The sequence below is a fragment of the Gavialis gangeticus genome, unplaced genomic scaffold (genome assembly GCF_001723915.1).
Source record: "Gavialis gangeticus isolate Ggan-Ray unplaced genomic scaffold, GavGan_comp1, whole genome shotgun sequence".
Taxonomy (NCBI): Eukaryota; Metazoa; Chordata; order Crocodylia; family Gavialidae; genus Gavialis; species Gavialis gangeticus.
The window spans coordinates 96,636,597-96,644,379 of NW_017729025.1; the positions used below are offsets into that span (position 1 = coordinate 96,636,597).

Consider the following 7,783-nt stretch of genomic DNA (forward strand, 5'->3'; position numbering starts at 1 on the left):
TTTCTGCAGAGCTGCTGCTTAGCCAGTCAGCCCCCAGGCTGTACTGGTACATGGGACTGTTCCGTCCTAAGCACACGACTTTACACTTCTCTTTAGTGAGCCCCATGAAATTTATTCTGGTCTTTCCATGAGTTTGATAACACTGGTTGGTGACTTTAATTCAAAACAAAAAAGTCACCTTCTAGACAGGATGGCTGTAGGAAATACATTTTACCTGATCTATAGCAGAGGTGCTAAGGATCACCCTGGAAGTTATAAACCAGTAAGATTTCACATCCCAACCAGATAAAATCTATTTAATGATCACTTCAGCCAATTTAACACAAAACGGGAGAGAGAACATGGAAATAACTACTTAAACATTACATTGGCCAGGGTGGCAAAGAAAAAAGTATGCTTCTCTAGTTTACCAGAATTCTCTGAACAAGCCAAGTGGATGAGCATTTAAGTAACAAAACCTGCAGATGAAGTTTCTTTAGCAAAAGACTTAGAACTTCAGCAGAATCAGCTTGAGTGAATGGACACCCTGGTGATGACAGACAAATTTCAGCACTGACACTAGAAGGAATCATTTGTACCACTCATTTACTTTCCTGAGTTCCAAATCAATCAAAAATCAGGATAAAAAGACAGGCTAAACATTTAGTCAACCTCTCTACTTAATATGTAACAAATCAAAACATGTTAAATTCCATTTAAAAAGAAATGGAAAACACTGAAATTATGCTAGTCAATAAACTTAATTTATAACCTCATTTGAAATACCAGAGGTTATTCAGTATTTAGTAATACAGTATCCAGTATTTGAACCTAATAGTTATAAAAAGGGAATTACTGTAACTATTAGTGAAGTTGGAAGAAGTTTCCCCTCCAGATCGTTACATAATAACCTGTCACAGGGACCTTGGTCCCTTCCTCTGCAGCAGCTGCTACCAGTCACTACTGGTTAAATCTACTTGACTGGACAAACTACTAATCTAATATGGTTGTTTCCACTACCACACATGATGGGAAAATTAAGAAAAATAATCTTAGTGTAATTCTTTCACTTCTACTCAGTATCACATCAACCATATCTAGCCATAAATGTATATAGCTAATATCCCAAATCGCTCCAATCCTCTCCAAGTTCATTAGGCACATTTGCATCAATATTTTTATTTTTCAAGCATGTGTCTTACTAGTGTAGATGACAAATCTAAAAGGACAGAAGGTAAAAGGAAACCTTCCAGAGCCGTAGCAGTTTCAGTAAATTATCATATTCTTGCAAAGTTACTTCCTTCTTGTTCAACTGATGTCTCTTTGTGCTTACCAAGCACGAAGTGCATTAAATTACAGTAACTTTCTTCTTCAAATATTTGTATTTGAAGAAGAAAGTTACGATAAATTTAACACACCAAGTAAATGCTTTTTCCACTAACAGGAACACAAACGTATGTGTACACAATCTGGTTTTCCAAAGGGTCACAGCTTCGCAGTGGTATAATGAATGTCCAAGATTTGGTACATAGAATCAAGCTATTCACTTCACAGCAGATGTAGTCTGATCCTATTAGAGAAGTATTTGAAGACTTATTCACCCAATTACTGCATTTTATAGAGCAAGAGCAAACATTAGTTAAAAAAAAGATAAAGCCTAATGCACACACCTCACACATGTAGCTCATGTTATTTATTGACTGATTCATAAAACCTTTTTTCAATATTTTTATATATGCTGTATAACAGAAGTGTGTGCATGCACCTGTACACACATACCAAATACAAGGTTTAAGTACATAGCCTTGGAACTGAAAAAAAGACTACATATTTACCAAATTCAATGTAAGCTACAATCATTAAGTACAAAATAACCCACTTCAATTACTGTTAACATTACGGTATTAGCAACAGGAAAACTGACCAGCTCTAATCATTTTCAAGGCTTCTAATAGCTGCCCTTTGACAGGTGCTTCACCTTCACCTTTTCTTGCATCAATTATTATGCACCTAAGCCAAATCCAGTTACAAGAAAATGCAGACAAAGGGATGAAAAGATGCTGTTCAGTTTATGTATTTATATGCAGATATCAAATAGCTGATATTATGTAAGCAACAGGCAAATAAGTGGAACCTGCTTCGAGTTTTGTGATTAAACGAAGTATGCACACGAGTGGACCTGACTGTAATCACAGATGTTAAATTCATGAATATGAAAGAGTCTAAGGACAGTCACTATTTACACTGTAAAAATATTACTTTGTTACAGTATGAGTTCCAACAAAACTGTGAAAGTGTTTAGCCCAAGTAATTTGACAAAATAAAAACAATTATTAGAACACTTCTAGAACAGTATTGTTACACATATATACACAGAATACACAGAAAAGCAAGATGCTCCAAGGAGAAAAGATTACATAGTTGACAACCATATCAGAATAGCTGGAACAAGGTATTTATAATAAAGCTTTAAAAAAAAGCTTTTCTCTCCCCTTACCTTGTAGATTTATCAAAGCCACATAGCCTTCACTATGAATTCTCCTACAGAAGCTACACTTTTTTTTTAAAAAGAGGTTGGAAGTATTTTTCCCTTATCAACAAAGTTACCAAGTGGACATAACGCACGTCATAAAACAGCATCTCTAGTTTTTGGAAGAATACTAACATTTTTCGGAGGACGCATCACAGGGAAGTTTCTTTAAGTGTAGACCACACAAATTCTAGTGCTGTAATTGTTTTTATACAACTCTAATCAGCTATGAAGTATTCCATTTTGAACCCTTTATATACATAAACTTGTAAACTACATAGAGCACATTACAATACTAGCCCCTTTTGAAGGCACAGAGTAAAAACTGGTATAAAACCTAGTAATTCACTATGCTTTGTTGCAGGGAAAAAAGCCCAACCCCCTGCTTCTCCCCAAAAAACTACTTTGGGATTAACACTAGGATTTGTATTTTCCCAGCCAGTGTTGGGGTTACAACTTTTAGTTCAGAGTAATTCTAAAATACTGGTAACTGGCAGCTTGTATGACAAGTAAGGCATCTTCTGACAATCATTTAAACTCTAGAACGGTGCCTTAGGCATGGACATAATTTGAAGGCTTAAGGCTAGAGATTAAAAAAAATAATAATAAAGTACAGTGATCTACCAGCATAGAAACCACCTCTCCTTCCCTTCCAGCTCTGTTACTATGCTCCTTTTAATTTACGATTATTAGTAAGGTATCACAACATTTTAAATACTGGGACTGGTATATTAGTTTTAAACTGGTAATTTATTTTTAACTCAGAATTAGGAGTTCAACAGTATTACACTATCAGAAAATAAAGTATCACCTTTAAAAGTTGCAGTAATACATTATATATGCCCTATATCTTAAAATTTACATAACAATCCATATTACAGATAGGGCCACTACCACTGACTGTTATTAAGGCTACCATACACTTCCTAATAAAAAGATACAGTTTTCTGTTATTTATAAAACTTTGCCAAACTTTAATCATTCAAGCTGAATATTTTCCAGCCAAATCAGTTCAGCCTTTTCTGAGAACAAGGCTACAGAAAAAAAGTTGTTTTGATCATGTTGAGTTACTTTCTCTTTGAAAATCTCTAGCATCTTCATGCGTTTGAATAGACATAATTTGGCATGTATCACAGATGTGCCACTCCAATTTCCCTCAAGGAAAAAAAGTTTGCACATGCTCAATAGAGACATCTTTCCTCTGACAGCTGAATTACCTAAAGATTCTGTCTGCACTGACAATGCTCTAACCTAGACTACAAAAGCTAGACCAGTAGGACAAATGAGTTGGACAAGGAGAGTTGGGAAGCAGAAACCAAGAGTATTAGTGGAAGGACAGAAGTAGATATTGGGAGCCAAAAACAAAGGACTAGGGGCCAGTAAGTAGGAAGGGAGAGACTGAGATCAAACAGTGAGTTAAGAGACTAAGACTTAAAAGGAAAGGGAAGCAGACAAATCTAATGAGAAGGCAGAGACTATGACAAGCAAATGGAGTGAAACAATAGGGTATTAAAATAGAGTGGGAGCTCAAGAGGCAAAAAGACCAGGCGAACAAAAAGCATGTGGGGGCCACTTGTGGCCATGACAGGCGAGGAAGAGAAACAAAAGGCATGAAAAGTCATCATAAGCAAGAACCTGAGGTTGTCTTGGGGGAGAGGCTAGTGGGCAGGGATTGGAAAAGATGATCAGGGAAGAGAAATACAAGTTATAAGAGTCAAAAGGGATGGAACTAGGGCTTGCTGGGTAGACATGCAGAGTGGCAAAGCAGCTTGAGGAGTAAGGAAGTGGAAGAGGACAAGAACCCAAGAGTACAGAAGACAAAAGGCTTGGACAGCAGCAGATTGGAGAGAACAGAATAAAGACGGTCCCCTAATTTAGAGAGAACAAACAGAAGAGTTAATTCCCAGAGCATGTAAGTTAAATCCCAGAGCCTGGAATTAAATGCAAGATTCCTGAATCTCAGTATTCTTCTGCCTATTCTATCTTTCTATGAAATCCACTGGCAAAGTGCATTACTCATCCCACTGTATTAATGCCCAGATAGAGGATGATATCCTATTGCTGGTATCCATCACTTTGTTAGCTCAAGTGGCAAATTTTGTGTTAAACCTAAAAGACCTATCCTGCTAATGGCTCAGGCAGTGACATATAGTGGCATACCACAGACTTTCCATTCCTTCTCTGCCCTCCCCACTTCCAATTTCATTTTTAAAAAACTAGTAAGTCACATGTGCACACAAAACTGTCAAACGCACAAAAATTGCAGATGACATGCACTCAAAAGTTGCAAAATGCCAGAATCAAGGATCTCTGTGCAGTTACTATTTGGCCTTTTATGAATATACAGTTTATTATGTGATGATCATATGCTCTTTCTTCCATACTGCCTTATTTAGTCTACAGGGTTGTCAACCAAGGGTACACATTCCCCCCCCCCGGGAGTACTTGAGAAGGCCCTGGGGTTACATACAGGGACAGAGCGACACCACACTCCATCCAGCACTGCTGAACAGGCCTGCCCACGTGGACACGGGGGAAGCTCGCACATGGCACCTGCCACCGAGCTGCATTCAGATGCAGAACCCACCCCCACCAGGCGTGGCCGCCAGGGGTACACTGTTCCAAAAAGGTTGAAAACCCCTCGTCTACAAGATGGATAGTGCTCACTTAAAGCAACAATTCAACGTTCTCCTCTCTACTAAACATGCGGCTTCATTCTTTCTTTATTATATATTAGTCAAAGCCTACTCCTAATGGCTTTCTGGCAATTCGACTACTTTAAAGTACTTCACCAAACATTAATTTATTTTCACCACAGTACCCACAGAGGGGGAAACAGAAGTATAGAGATTAGGGTCAGAAGCCCCTGCTAATGTTGACTGCCCAATTTAAGGTACCTAGAACCTGAATTTTTAGAGTACTTAGCTTTATGTAGCCCTTTACATGTTCAAAGCACAGCTCACATCAACAAGTGCAGCTGTGAAAGCTCAGCAGTTCTGCAAATCAGCCCAAGTCTGGCACCCAGAAAATAAGGAACACATGATTAGCAACAATGGTTTAAGTGACTTGCTTAGCATCACACAGGAATTCCTGGCAAAGGCAGGAACAGAATCAAAGCAGCATTCAACTGTTTCTCTCTTCCTGTGAAAAACCCTGCCTTATTCATTACACACCTTCCAATTTCCACAACAAATAAAGCAGGATTCCTACAGACAAGGTTCCTTACTACACAGCCCTGACTCAGCCCCAGCCCAGGTCTCAGGTTGTGCCTTGAGTCAGGTTGTGCATTCTGTGGGAAAAAAAAAAAAAGAGTATGCAATAATGTAACTGCATCACAATGCACACACACAAGGGACCAAATTAAGATGCACAAACAACCATTAGCACTTAACTTTGCAGCCTTAAATGTTCTCTCAACAAAGTTTTGGTACATAATATAAATACAGAGCAATGCATACGTATTATATAAATATAGTGTGCATGTATCACTGTTTATATATTATGTATAATCTACCTTGATACAGATATAACATGTTAAACATTCACACATGATATGCATCATCTACACTTTTTTCCCTTATTGTAGTAGAGGTAAATTCCATGATCAAACTGGAAAAAGATCTGCAGGCTTTTGAATGGTTCTAGCATAAATTAATTTATCTTTGCTTTGGCACTAGCTCCCCCTCCAGACCAGCCTAACATCACAGTAATTATTATTCTTTTAAAAAAAACAAACAAAAAAACCTCTTGACTACACGTGATTTAAATACTCAAATGCAACATTTTCTCTCCAAAACATTATTTCATCTGACTGCCTCAAAATTATGCTGAAAAGACTGACCAGAAAATGAAGATCCAAAATTATTTTTTTATTCTTTTGCACTGCACATAAACATAAGATGTGAAAACTCATGCAGTCCAAAATATAAATGACATCTAAGGCAATGGTTTATACATCTCGTAAAAAGGTAAGAACAGACCAAAAACAACCTGTTTTCAATGGGTATTTCAGTGAAACATTCATCTTCTACATAATTCTGCTATACACTCAAACTAATCTGCTTGTTTGTAATCCTAATGCAGTGATCATAAACAATTAAAATGCAATTTCACAAGAAAGGAAAAACCCATGTTCTTTAGTAATAGTAGCCTTGTTCATTTTCTTACCTAATACATTTGATCTCAAGCAAACAAACAGATTTACACCTGGTCTACTGTTTATACCATTTTCCTCCAGCTGCCTAGCTCATTTATTCTGGCAACGTTCTAAACAAACCAAATACTAAAAAAAAAAAGGACCATTATAGCAGATAAGCTGACCCTCTACATTTTTCAGTTGCCAGATATCTTTATATCTCCAATTGCGTATGTATCCAAGATACTGAACTTGTGTGATTCAGCATTCTAGCCTCCAGTTCTTACTCAACCTTTCAGTATTCAGTGGCTTACTAAAAATACAAATAAATAGTTACATCCTCCATATAGGAAAAGGTGGTCGGCTTCACCTTTTCCTTGCAAGTTGTTAAGAAAATGCAGACTTAATACTCCTCTTCTTTGCTGCACAACATAGATGGATTTCAGCTGGAAGTGTTAAGTATTCATTCAACTTTGGCAGTACACAAGCTTGTTCAGCTATAATACTGAGGCACCAGCTTATTAAAAACACTCCCATCTAGCAGAACTAAGGTTTGTTGGTTGTGAACTTTCTCCAACCCATGTGAAGAGATTACAAATCAAACCCAGCCCCAGTGACCACACAGGGTACATGGTAATAGGGCTACTACAAGTTGGCCTTAACAAACCCTCCTGCTATTTTCAACTTGAGGAGAGTCTGGGCCAGGCCTGGTAACACTGTGAAACTTAAGAACTCCTTTCCCACTGAAAGGGCTACTTAAGAAGGGGCCCCTTCACCTTAAGGCAGCCCCATGAACAGCGCTGCTGCCACCCCAGCACAGCACCACATCACAGGCATCTCAGCCCCAGGGTGAGACAGTGCTGTAGGCACAACACCCGGGAGCAAGATGCGCAGTCCTGGGGCCCTGAGCTCACCCACCCAACGCTGGTGGCAGGATGCGGGCCTAGCCAGGGGCCGGGGCACAAAGCCCCAGCCAACGGGGATGACAGCCGCCCGCATCTTGCCCCATCCCGCTCCCGCTGCCCACACTGATCCCTCAATCCCGGGACAGCGCAGTACCGCCAAGCGCCGGCTCGGCCCCAGGGTAACACTCCCAACCCCCTCCCCCGCCGCGCATCCCCAAGGCGTCTCCCGCCCCG

The 7,783-nt window shown here is 39.1% G+C and overlaps 1 protein-coding gene across 3 annotated transcripts in view; it reads right to left on the reverse strand.

Annotated features, from left to right (window-relative positions):
• FUT8 (fucosyltransferase 8) overlaps positions 1-5,778 on the reverse strand; it is a 353,615-nt gene extending 347,837 nt beyond the window's left edge. For 2 of the 3 annotated variants that reach the window (XM_019519216.1, XM_019519218.1), the window contains exon 1: positions 5,683-5,777. The gene's annotated coding sequence lies outside the window, so the exon portion shown is untranslated. Of the gene's footprint in view, positions 1-5,682 lie in introns of all 3 variants that reach the window. The other variant, XM_019519217.1, reaches the window with a different exon arrangement.
• Between the last annotated feature and the right edge of the window lie 2,005 nt (positions 5,779-7,783).